This window comes from Lepidochelys olivacea (genome assembly GCF_965140295.1).
Source record: "Lepidochelys olivacea isolate rLepOli2 genome assembly, chromosome: 17".
Taxonomy (NCBI): domain Eukaryota; kingdom Metazoa; phylum Chordata; order Testudines; family Cheloniidae; genus Lepidochelys; species Lepidochelys olivacea.
Window position 1 is genome coordinate 18,202,035 of NC_140427.1, and position 12,299 is coordinate 18,214,333.

General features: G+C 42.5%; 1 protein-coding gene across 3 annotated transcripts in view; it reads left to right on the plus strand.

Moving 5' to 3' along the window:
* The window catches only part of COL26A1 (collagen type XXVI alpha 1 chain), a 221,085-nt gene that overhangs the window by 148,490 nt on the left and 60,296 nt on the right, over positions 1-12,299 (plus strand). The gene's annotated exons all lie outside the window — the stretch shown is intronic.

The following is a 12,299-nucleotide window of genomic DNA, read 5'->3' on the forward strand; positions in this document are numbered from 1 at the left end:
TTGCTGCTGGAATAGACTGGCCGCTCTCCATGATAATGTGATGTTCAGTACAGAATTCTAAGCATTGTAATATATGGAAATCAACAGACACTTTGTGTCACTTTGAATGTTTTATTAAAATGACTGAAGCTTTGAAAAAGATTTCAGCTTTAGGGATGTCGTGAGTATTGCTGGGGGGAGATGGTTTTTCCATTGCATGAAAATTTTCAAGATTTCAAATATTTTCCCATTCCACACTTTGGGGGGTGGGGAACCTGAGACTTTTTTGAATATTTTCATGAGAAAAATGCAGAGAGAAAGAGACCCACCCCTGAATAACCAGGACATTCACCTGGTATATGGGAGACCCAGAAAGAGCAGTGACTTAATCTAGGTCTTCCATATACCAGGTGAGTCCCCGAACCACTGGGCTATAGGATATTCTGGGATGGCTTTCAATATAGGCATTTTCCAATGAAAAAACATTTCATCAGAAAATTCCTCAACCGCTGTAGTCATGAGGGCCAGCGGAGAAGGGACCTAGGTGGGGCTAGTGAGTTATATAAACAATGTGGAACTAAAAGACTTGGGTAACAGGTTCTATTCAGAAAGCTGTTTGGAAAGGGTCTTGTCCAAACAAACAGGGAGACGAGGACTGCTACTGGAAAACAAATAATAATCCTTCCGCTACAGCTGATCCGTGGTCTAACCTTAAGAAAATTACTTAATCTCTCCAGGCCTCACTTTCCACATCTGTAAAATCTGGCTAATGGCACCCACTGTTCGTAAACTTCTGAGAGAGCTGCAGAGGAAGTGTGCTATAGGTACTAAATATTATTGTTAATTATTCCGTAGCATACTATAGTGTAATATAAAATGAATGCACAACAGAGAAGAGCAGATAAGCTGGTTATCATGCAGATAGAACTGTCTTCATCTGCAAAACTCTGCAAAGCCCGAACTGGATAGTCTGGAGCAGCACTATTTGTGCTAACATAAGGTATTGTTGGACTGATAAGTTGTCACTATTAAAGTCCTCATTCACCAGTGGTTATCCTATAGTGGTATCTGAAATATCGCCATTCTTGCTTATTGAAAATATAGGGGGAGATTGTATTGTCTTATATCATTAATGTGGCATTTTATAGCCAAAGTTGATATTTTTATAGCGCTTTCTGAACTCATGCTTGTGGGAAGGGAATGTTCTGTTGTTCCTTTGTTCGTTTAAATGTGCATTTTGTTTATACCTTGATAACATTTATCTTTTTTGTGCTTGGAATTTTTTGAGTATGTTCTCCTCTCAGTGCGGAGTAACTCCCATGACCATTAGTGGGTGTTACATACACAGAAATCCCCATTCGTTGATGAGAGAACCGTTGCCATTACCATAAGTAAAGTAGTATTTGATATCTCAATATTTCTAAGTGGATTTTCTAATTTTAAAGGGTTTGGGTTGGGTGATTTACTTGTTTGACGTGAGTGGGAATGCCTTTCAGAATATATTTTATAGGAACGGTGAATCTAAAAAAACTCAGTGGTTAGGTGTGCTTGGGGGTACTTACTTTCACCCTGCCACTTGAACACTCATAGTTTTCTGGCTGGGCCAGATACTTCACCGGGTATAAATCAACAAAGCTCCATTGACTTGGGTGGAGTTATGATAATTGATACCAGCTGAAATCTGGACCGGGAAGTGTGTGAAAGTGAATGGTGCCATGTTGACAGATTTTGGCAATGTGCATGCCACTAATGTGCTTGCTTCTGACCTAGAGAGACCATTTCTGGTTAGTTCAGTCTTTTCACCCACTCTGTAGCCACATGGTTTTAAAGCCCTGGGCTAGGCTTATTTCATTTCCACCAACCTTTTGCTCGTTATTGTCCAGAAATACCCAGTGTGGATGTGGAGTGGGATTCCTACCTCCAAATTCTACATGGGTTATGGCAGATAAATGGCACTGCTGTGCTGTATTTCATTTTGGACCCATAAGCCTCTGGTTACTCTCCCCACTCCTCATCAATGCACAGAGCTCAGAGGAAGGGTAAAAATTCATTGACAAACCCTCCACAGCTGTAAAAGTAACATAATATCAGAGCTGAGCACATCAGGCAACTGCCCGAGGGGTTGGGTTGGCTGAGGTGCAGCCTTACCCTATTCTTGCCCCATTCCAAGAGACATTCCTGGAGCTGCAATAAATTTTGCATAAGCCCTGTTTAAGGAGGATGCTAAGTGGTTTTTTTAAGATATGAGGATTTCAGTAATGAAGCAGCTGTAACCTTGGAACAAATCCCTCATATGACCACTAATGCAGTGTCCACTGGGATGCTGTTCCTAGACAGTGCTCTGTCATGGATTATGTACCATAAATCAGAGGAAGTATTTGCTTTGAATAAATGCTGACGTTTAAACTAGTGAGTAAGGGCCAGATCCTCAGCTAATGTAAATGGGCATAACTGCAGTGCACTGTATTATTTGTATGGTAGGACCCAGAAGCCACAGTGGTGGATGAGGGCCCAGCTGTGCTTGGCAAACACGGAACAAAAAAAGAGTCTCTGCCCCAAAGAACTTAGTGTAAGTAACCAAGGGAACTATGCCCATTTACACCAGTTGGCCCTATATCTATGCAATTGAGTTAAAGAAAGCAAGATGGGTTGCATTTTAAGACCAGGTTTATTATAATCTATGATTGACTGTGTTCCCTTGTTCTTCATGACTCAGATGAAATCATAGTAATCAGAACCTCAGGAGTACCTTAAACACAGATCAGAGATAATGCTGGGAATTATAAACCCAGGATTTGTATAAACAGTATAAACAGCCTGGAATAGGGACTGCAGAATAGCTGTTCCACGCTAGCTCCCTGTGTGCACACGCTTATTCTGCACTGTCCACCCTGAGCTAGAGCACTTTAAATTCACACCCCCACTTAGTTTGCAATAGCTTCTGCATCTCGACAAGCCTGAATAGGCCTGATTCATTACTGCTGTTCCTCTGTTGCCTCATGTCTTAGTTTACTGGGGAGTCCATTGGGAGACTTTGTGGAGAAGGGCCCTGGGGATGATGCAGAGTCTGAATTGAGACCACTGTCTCCTGTGTACATTTTAGTTTCTTGTCTGAGGGTGCACGGACACAACTGAATACTTCTTGTAACTGGGAGCATTTTGCAGAGTGGACAGGACAGAGCATCATCCTGGCTTTTACAATGGGTTTGAGGAAACGGACAAAGCTGTTCATAGATGTTTGGGGAGCCGGTACTTTACGGCAGCGCCGAGTGCTGTCGCATTAAAATCTGAAGGCGAGATTGTCACAGGCAGCTAGGTGCCTCACTCCCAGTGAAAATCAGTGGAGGAGAAGCCCCCTTCTCTCATCTGCGTTTCACCCTGAATCTCAAGAGACTTACACCTCCGAGCATCCAGTCCCACTGGGTGCTCCTCAGGGCAGGCAGGGGTCCTTGTTTTGAACTGGCGACATTGCATTATGCCTTTTTAGCTGATGCTGAAACCTGGCCCCGTGCGCGCACCGGTGCCTGCCCGCCTTTCAGATGTCACCTACCAGCCTCCACGAACGTTTAGTTTGCAATAAGCCATATTTGCAGTGCCCTGGGGAAATCTCCTCCAGCACTTCGGAACAGCCAAGGCTTCCCCGCAGAAAGTTCATTCCCTGGTTTGACTCTGGGTGCTGAGTGCATTGCTGGGACAGTACTTCGGGAGATGAGGGAGGGAGTTCTGTGCGCCTAGTGATGCAGTGCAGGCATGTCCAATAAAGTTTATAGCTCTGTCCCCTTCCTCTTAAGTCTCAGCACTTTGATTTGAGGGGCTTTCCAGGAACCTGGTACAGAACAGAAACCAACGTAATAGGCTACCAACAGCAGTGAGCCAAGAGACAATTGACAGCTTGGATAGCTGGAACTCACACCATATAGGAATGCTGCAGTATTAATGGCCACTGTGATGATAAGGAGTTGGGCTAGAGGTCAGCAAAGGGCAAATAGATTTGAAGAATTAGGAGGACAAGTGAATATGTGGCCTATTCTGAAATGCCTGTAGCCTCGGAGCAGTTGAGTCAGGTAGTCTCAGGAGCTGTGAATTACAATAATCTCTCTTGTATGATGCCACACTTTGCATTGTATGGGCAAGGTTCGCAGTATCTGGTGCCGAAAGACAGGGCTGAATCTGTACCAGAAGTCTGAAGATGGCAGAAGAAAAACCTCAGTGATGTTTTGAATGTGAAGCTCAAATGGCCAGCTTGGAAATAAACGGAGCATCAAAGCTGGTGTTACAGTTTGGTTTACTGTAACAGTTTGGTTACAGTTAAATCATCAGAAATCTCAACAATAATATTCTATAGTTCAGCTCTGCGACCGTTACAGATGGGTGGATCTTGTTGGAACCTTGCAACAAACCTTGCAAACTACATTTGCGTGCGTGCGCGTGTGTGTGTGTGTGTGTGTGTGTGAAAATTCTTTTGAATTCTTAGACTTCCTCCTTCCCACCAGTAACTTAACCCATTATTGTCCCCGCAAGTCATTTCACTAATTTTCCCCCCAGCTACAGGAAAGCCTGTTCTATGTATTATTGAGGAAGAATCCTCAAAGCTAGACTATGTTCACCTTATGTAGAAAGATAAGGTGGGTGAGGTAATATCTTTTATTGGACCAACTTCTGTTGGGAAGAGAGACATGCTTTTGAGCCACACAGAGCTCTTCTTCAGGCCTGGGAAAGGAACTCTGAGCATCACAGCTAAATGCGAGGTGGAACAGATTGTTTAGCAGAAGTAGTTAGCTTGTCTCTCACCAACCTCATGTTGATTCTTAAATAACTAGGGAAGCTCTAGAGAATGGGAAAAAAACTAATGTTGTTCTGAAATCCTTGGCTGGACCGTGCAGTAGAAGGGAAAAGCATGCTAGGGACATGATAAATTAGAACAACAATACTTTGTCCCAAGGAAAGAGGTAAGCTAACAGCTTCTAGATTCAACATTTAGATTCAACAATGTGCTACTATACAAGGGACCCTCAAGTGATACACAGCCAGCAACTTCCTGTTTGGAAGGCTGTGTGTGTCACCTCTGCGTGGCATCTTCACATTCAGTGGTCCAGGGAACATGACTCCAAAATTATCCAAGACTTGTTTTTCTCAGCCCAGCAGCCCAAAGCAGTAAGGTCCAGATTTAAAAAAATATATATATTCAGGTGCCTAATAGGATTTTCAAAACCACGTAGGCACCTAGTTCCCATTTGGCGTTAGGCGTCTAGGTGCTTTTGGAAATCCTATTAGGTGTCTAAATACCTTTAAACATCTGGGCCTAAGTCATAAAAACAAACGAAAAAACCCGCCCAGAAGAACAAAAACCCCACACCCCTGCAGCTACTCAGATGCATTTGGAAAGAGGTGAAGCAGTATCCTGCTTTGTTTCAGCCCACCACAGCCCCTGGTGTAAATCAAGAATATTTTGTGCACTTTTTTCCCATCTTGGAAAAATCTTGCTCTGTTAACAAATCTGTACTTTCCAGTTGAAAAACTGCATCTATTCCTGTGCAATTATTTTGGCTAGTCTCCACTGACATCACTGTTCCCTCTAAGCTGTGTGCGTGTATACACACACACAGATCCTAAACCCGCACAAACATTTGCACAGAAGAAAAATTAGAGGGAACATTGATTGACATTTCTGTTTATCAAACACAGGATTTCTGTAAACTGTTTGCATTTTTTAAAAAGTAATTCAATAAAAGAAGAATCTGCTTAGAACAGTCTTTTGGAGGTTTTTTTTTTGACCTTATAATTATACTGTCGGGTATCTGTCTTCAAACCACCATGCAGCCAAGAGCTCTAGACTCTGTAGTTCCTTATTCTGACCTTTGTCATGGACTCCTTGTGTGATGGGCAAATTAGCAAAGGCAAAATGCTGATGTCCTCACACAGGTTTTATTCCATCCTCCTATGGGAGTTTGCCTGAGTAAAGAGGGGTAACAATTTAAGTAAGGACTTGAGGAATTGTCCCTTAATTTCTCTGAGCCTCCATTTTTTTAATTTGCAAAACAGCTTAGTTATCATAATACTTAAGCGGGGAGGGGAGTTGTGAGGCATCAGTAATATGTGTAATTAGCTCCTATTGATTTTCAGTGCGATTTCGGTACCTCTGAAAATCTAGCCTACTTCGACTTTATTTTATAACTCTTTGGTCATCTTGGTCCCTTTAGTGTGTGGCTTTATTAAAGGCTGAAAATCTATGACACAAAATAATAAACCTAGCCCACCAACAGGTAGGTAACAGCACGTCTTTAAATAAAGAGTACTTAGCAGCGCAGGCCTGATCATCTCAAACTAAAAGGAAATTGCACTCAACAATATAAATGTTCAAGATTCTTAGTGAGGAACGTTCCTCACTGAAGTCTACCAGGTTCTTGTCTTCCTTTTGGAGTGTCTTATGTTTGTTAGAGTGGGCTCCCTTCTGCCTGTTCCTTCCCCCATTCCTCTGACCTCTTAGCTGATTATTTTTGATCTGAGACAACCAGACAAGGCCAGCTCTGTAGCACTCCTATCCACTGACGCTGTCAGCTCTTCACCTTTCACATGCTCAGGCTCCATTACAGAGCTAGAGACATGACTGATATTAAATAACAAGCATAATTAATAAAGTCGATCTAGCCAACATCTGACTCTCATTAAGGGGAAAGTGTTGAAAAAACACATCCCAGGTTGGTCATGATTTATAGCCTGGGTCTGCTATTCTTCATGAGCACTAGGGAAAGCTTTTGAGAAGGACCAGACCACGAACTACTTAAGGAAACTGTGTATGGACACACACAGGCTGAAAGGGTCAAATCAGATAAATTAAAAAGAGGAGGGGAAGGGCCCTTTATTCATCTACTCCCTGTTGTAGGCCACCTAGGCAGGCATGGTGGGGATGCATGTTTATATTCCCATTGAAACTGTTGACTGTGTCTGAAAAAGCATGACTGGGAATGCTATTGGCTAGACAGTGGGGAAAACATATTATATTAAGGAAGTTTATGTCCTAGTAGTTTGTCTTAAGGGAGATCTGTCATTTTAGATCTAGCAGGTTTTAGGCTGGAGGTGATAATAGAAGGCAATAACTCAACAAAGAGCTATGGTTTAGCAGGGAGATTACAAAGGTACCATTGTTACTTCAAGGAATAACCATCTAGCGGTTTGCCACTGGACTGTAGCAGACGTGGGGATGTCTTTCAGTTCTCATTCCCCATCCACTCACCAGTGAGGGAGGGCAACGTGTATACATGTCCATTCTAATGGAGTAAGTTCTGCTCTCGCATCATTTGGCTGCTGCAAATTTGAATAATGGGACTTTCAGGCTTACACATATTAAAAGGGTTGCTTCTGCTTCCAGAAGAGTACAGTTCCAGTTCCAGTTTCCAATCTCTTTTACACCAGTGTAAACACTTGAGTGACTTGACTGGAGTCCCTCCAGATTTGTACCAGTGTAATTCTGCGTAGGAACTGTTCCGTATTCTTACTGGAGATTTGAAGAAAGGAGTTTGTCCTGTTGACTAACAGGAGCATTATTTCTTCCACTTCATTTGGAAATGGAAATTCTCTTAAACCTCTTAATAATGGGCATTTTATCTTTTACTACCATCTTTATAAATCCCAATGCCCCAAATAAGAACAGCTTTATTTGTTGAAAGTGTAAGATTATTAAGGCTGATCACACACCAGCTGTGGTCTGAATCAAAGCATTTAATAATCATTTCATACTGTAGTAAAAGCCAGTGGAGTCCTGGTTCTATTCCCAGACCTGTTCACACTGACACTCTGGGGCCTGCCAGTGGCTCAGGCTTGCCATCTCTAAATTGGGGATAATTATTTTTTCCATCTTTTGGAGAGCACTGAGAGAGCTATGAAAAGCGCAGTGTACATGATGAGTATAATTATCTAGAGACAAATCCTTACTCATGGAAGTAGTACAACTGAAGCCAAGAGACTAATTATGTGAACAGGAATACTTTGCACTTGCAGAGCACTTTCCATCCACAGGTTTTAAAGCACTTTAGAAAGGGAGGCCAGTATCATTGCCCTGATTTTACAGATGGTGAAATGGAGGCACAGAGATGGGAAGTGACTTCGCCAGGGCCCTACAAAAGACTGGAGACAGGTTGGGAACTGCCTAAGTCTCCCAGCACCTCTCTCCTGCCCCGACTAGTGTGCAGTGCCCTGGACCATACTGACATTTTGGAAACTAAAGTCTGCAACTTTGGAGCTGCTGCTTGTTGAGAGATAGAATCCTCTTATTTCCTGTTCTCTCAAGACTATTTGTTTTCAATGAAGAGTCCACGACTCTGGAATTTTCTCACACTCCATTTACTGTACCCCAAATATCCACTTTGGAGTAATCCTTCAGGGCAGAAACCCGGGGCCTTGATCCACTGACTTTAATGGACTTATGCCGATTTGCACTTGGCCTTTAGTGTCTGTATCTGCGTGCATGCTGTAGGGACCAAAAACTGAGTCAGAGACACTGGGAAGTTTTCTTTTTGCACAGTTGTGGTCCCTTTTGTAATCACTGGCCTGACTGTCCTCTCACTTCCACTGGTGTAAAGCGTGGGTTTAAACTGGTCATAACCGAGAGGGGTCCATTGTGTTTGCTTTTAGTGAGGTGAGGAGCTCTCCAATTTGCGAGGCTGGAAGCACTGAACAGTTAAAATGTGTATATTTTTAAATAATCATTATAAAATTATGCTGATGCTTATGCTGTCTGAGGTGTGTAAAGAGGGAATAGCAAACGCCACATGGCATAGCTCCTTTGAAATTGAGAGAGAGACACCAGTCTACACTAGCTGAAGGTCTGGCCCACACCCTTTTATCTAGGATCAAGTGTAGCAATCTTTTTAGATCAAAACCAGCAGGTTTACATCTTGCCCCAGGGGTACGGACTCTGTGATCTGTTACATTTCCGTTTCCTGAGAAATGCTGATCCTATCCTGCGTCTGATATGTTATGTCATTTCTTTCCATCATGTAGCATTATTTTGCACGCGCGTACATACGGTGAGGGGGGGAGCGAATGGTGCATAAGGAGTGGGGTATTGGGATAAGAATGTTAAGACATTATGGAGACAGACTAGGTGTCATGGGATACTCTGCTACAGTATAATGTTCGTTATCTCAATCATTTATCCTCCCTCCTGGAATATTTCTAAAACAAATCCAACCATGTGTTTTGAAGTTGGGCTTCGTACAGTGAAATCACAACTCCTTACTCAAGATTTAGCTGAAAACCCCCCACACCTAATACACCAACTAGGAATACGAGGGAAATAAACGATGGTACTATGCTGCAACAGATGATGAATTTATGCAGATCTGGAAGGAGTCTCTTCAGGAATTCCAGTTCAGAGAGCATGTAAGATTTGCCTCAACACTGAATTCATTGTATGTGAAATGATGATGTGAAATCCTCCTAGCTGGTTTTAATAATGCAAAAGGCATTCTCTCTGATCAGAAAACTCGACCTTATGGGCTCCATTTTTGGATTCAATGAGTTTTTTGGATCAGACTCTCTAAATACTTAATTTCATAGTAAGTGGATACAGAAAATATGTATTCGCTTGATTCCTCCCGTTCCGCCTCCCCCAACCCATCCTAAGGACCAGATATAGTCCCCCGGTAGTAAACCTATTCAATATTAGACTAGAGTACTAGAAGCTGTCTTGCTGTTTTGTTTCATCGAAGTATGTTTTGAGTGTATGTGTAGTAATAATAATCCTTAGCATTTATCTAGCATTTCATTTTTTGAAAGCACGGTCTGTTTGTTGATGAACTAAACATCACTGCTTAGTTATAACACAAGGGTTTGCCATTTTGCATTTGTAGAACAATTTGCCTTTGCAGCATAAGTTGCTGCTTTGTGCATCCTGAGAAGTGGGTTGGAGATAAAGTTTGCACACACATCTGAACTTTCGTACAGTTCAGGGGGTTCAGACCCATGTCGAGCTCCCTCTCAGCAACTTATGACATAAGAGCTGCTGACCTTCCCTTGCTCCTTTGTAGGAACAGCTCAAGATCCTCTGCGCCAAAGTAAAGTAACTATTAAGTTTAACAAATAACACTGTATTCTTTGAGAACTACGTATTGTATTGTAAATCTTTCTTGATTTGTCCTGGTTTTCATTAATTAACATTACATTTCTTTGGTGGGCGCGTCGGTGGACGCAAACCATAACTAAATGCCTGCATGATCTTATTACTGTAACTCTTCTGCTTCCTCATCCCCATCCCACCATGTCATTAATTATAATCACTCCTTGTGTCAGTTCGAAAATGAACCTCATGCCCAGCAAATAGACGTGCTAATGTGGAGTCAGAGAGTCTCCGTGAGCTCTGCACAAATATATTTAATTGCAGAATCAGGACTACAGTTTGTAAACTCCTCTGGCACAGATTATAAACCTGATTCTCCCCCATCAATTTGATGAAATTGAACCATGCACAGAGGGGCAGTATGAGCCCCATGTACCAGATGAATTTTCAGGTGGTACATCCATCTCCTCCTCCGCACAGGAGTGAATTTCAGACAGTACAAGTCAGTCCCACGGAAATCAATGGGAGTTAATAGTATCTTTGGGCAGGGAAAGGGGAGAATAGGGCTCCTTATTTTATTTGTTCTGTAATGCATCTGGTAACCTTTTTGGCTCTGTGAAATGATGGGTTTGTTCAATTGTTTCTTCCTGTGTGGATGAGCAAGATAAAAAGCATGTAGCCAATCTACACACAGATCATTCCTGCTTTACACACCACAAACAGTTCCGAACCAAACAAGCCTTGCCCGTTCTGTTCCATTTTGTAATAACACATTTAAGGCATTCACATATGCATGAGCCAGTTTGTGCCAGGAAAAAAAAACGTTGCCCAAGATTTATTGCTGAGAAGAAAAAATTAAAAAGGTATGTCCTGTTGACAAACCTCCCCCCCCCCCCCCAAAAAAAAGTCCCTTTCAATACGGACTTGTAATGAAATTCTTGAAATCAAATCTGCCTGAGAAGTCAGATGTTCAGTTGGCAGGTGGCTGTTAGAAATTAAGGGGCCAATGGGAGTTTAAACAGCTTTAAAAATCCCACTGCAGAATTTCAGTGGCACTAATAGACCAAAGAGGAAGAACTTCTTAGGAAGTGCGTTTGGAGATTCATTGCTCTTAGGACCTGCTGCATGTGCTTAGATTGTAAGCTCTTTGGAGCAGGGACCAGTTTTTGTTCTGTGTTGTATACAGCACCTACCACAGGGGGGTTCTGCTCCATAACTGAGGTTTCTCCATGCTACCATACAAGTAATTAATAATAATAATAATCCAGGTTTCAGAGTAGCAGCCGTGTTAGTCTGTATCCGCAAAAATAAAAGGAGTACTTGTGTCATCTTGGAGACTAACAAATTTATGGACGTCAATGGATCAGGCCCTCAGTGAGCCGAAAACGGCAGATTTATTTCTGTATTTGTTTTGGAATGAGGGATGTGAGAGTAGCAACTGATTCATAACGAGGTACAGTAACCAGTTGATTATCTATAATATTCCACATTGCTCGGCTCACTTTTTCCTTTTAAAACTGCTACATTGTAGAAGCTGACACATGTGAATAAGCTAATCTGTTCTCCAGAGGGATTGGGAGACTTTCTAGTAGCCTGTAATGTAAAACACAGAGTTGCTGCCAACTTCTGGGAAAGTGGGTGATGGAGGTTAAAACCCTGACCAAAGACACTCTCAGCTGAAGATGACCCCATGGATACAGCCTGAAACAATAGCTCTGAGAGTGAACTGCTTTGTTCATCTCGGTGGGTTGTTCTCATTTGCCCCACCCCCCATTTAGTACGCCTGCTCACACAGGGTCTGGGAGAAGACCTCCCCCATTCCCTACCCTATAGGGGCAGAGTCTCCCCAGATCCCAGTTCACCCAGGGGCGGGAGGGAGAGCCTGTATAGCACTTAAAATAGTCACCGTTTCAACAGAAAGCATTGTTCAGCAAAACACAACCAAAAATTCTAAGAAATTATTGAAATGAAAACTAGGGGTAAATGCAGTCACGAAGTTTAGATACGTGATGTTCTTTAGATCAGGCAATCATTTTAAATCACACTCGCAGCCCCTTATGTTTCTGTTTGTTCTTTAGAATACACGCAGTAGAAAAGCTGGTGGTTGTCATCAAGTGCTTAGTGGCTCCTATACAGTAAAGTGAGATATGAATCACCTTGTGAGTGCTACCTAGGGCTGCTTCAGATCTGGTGCCTGACCCAGCACCTGCTAAAGGCAATGAGAGTATTTCCGTTGGCTTCATGGACTTCGAACTAGGCCCCT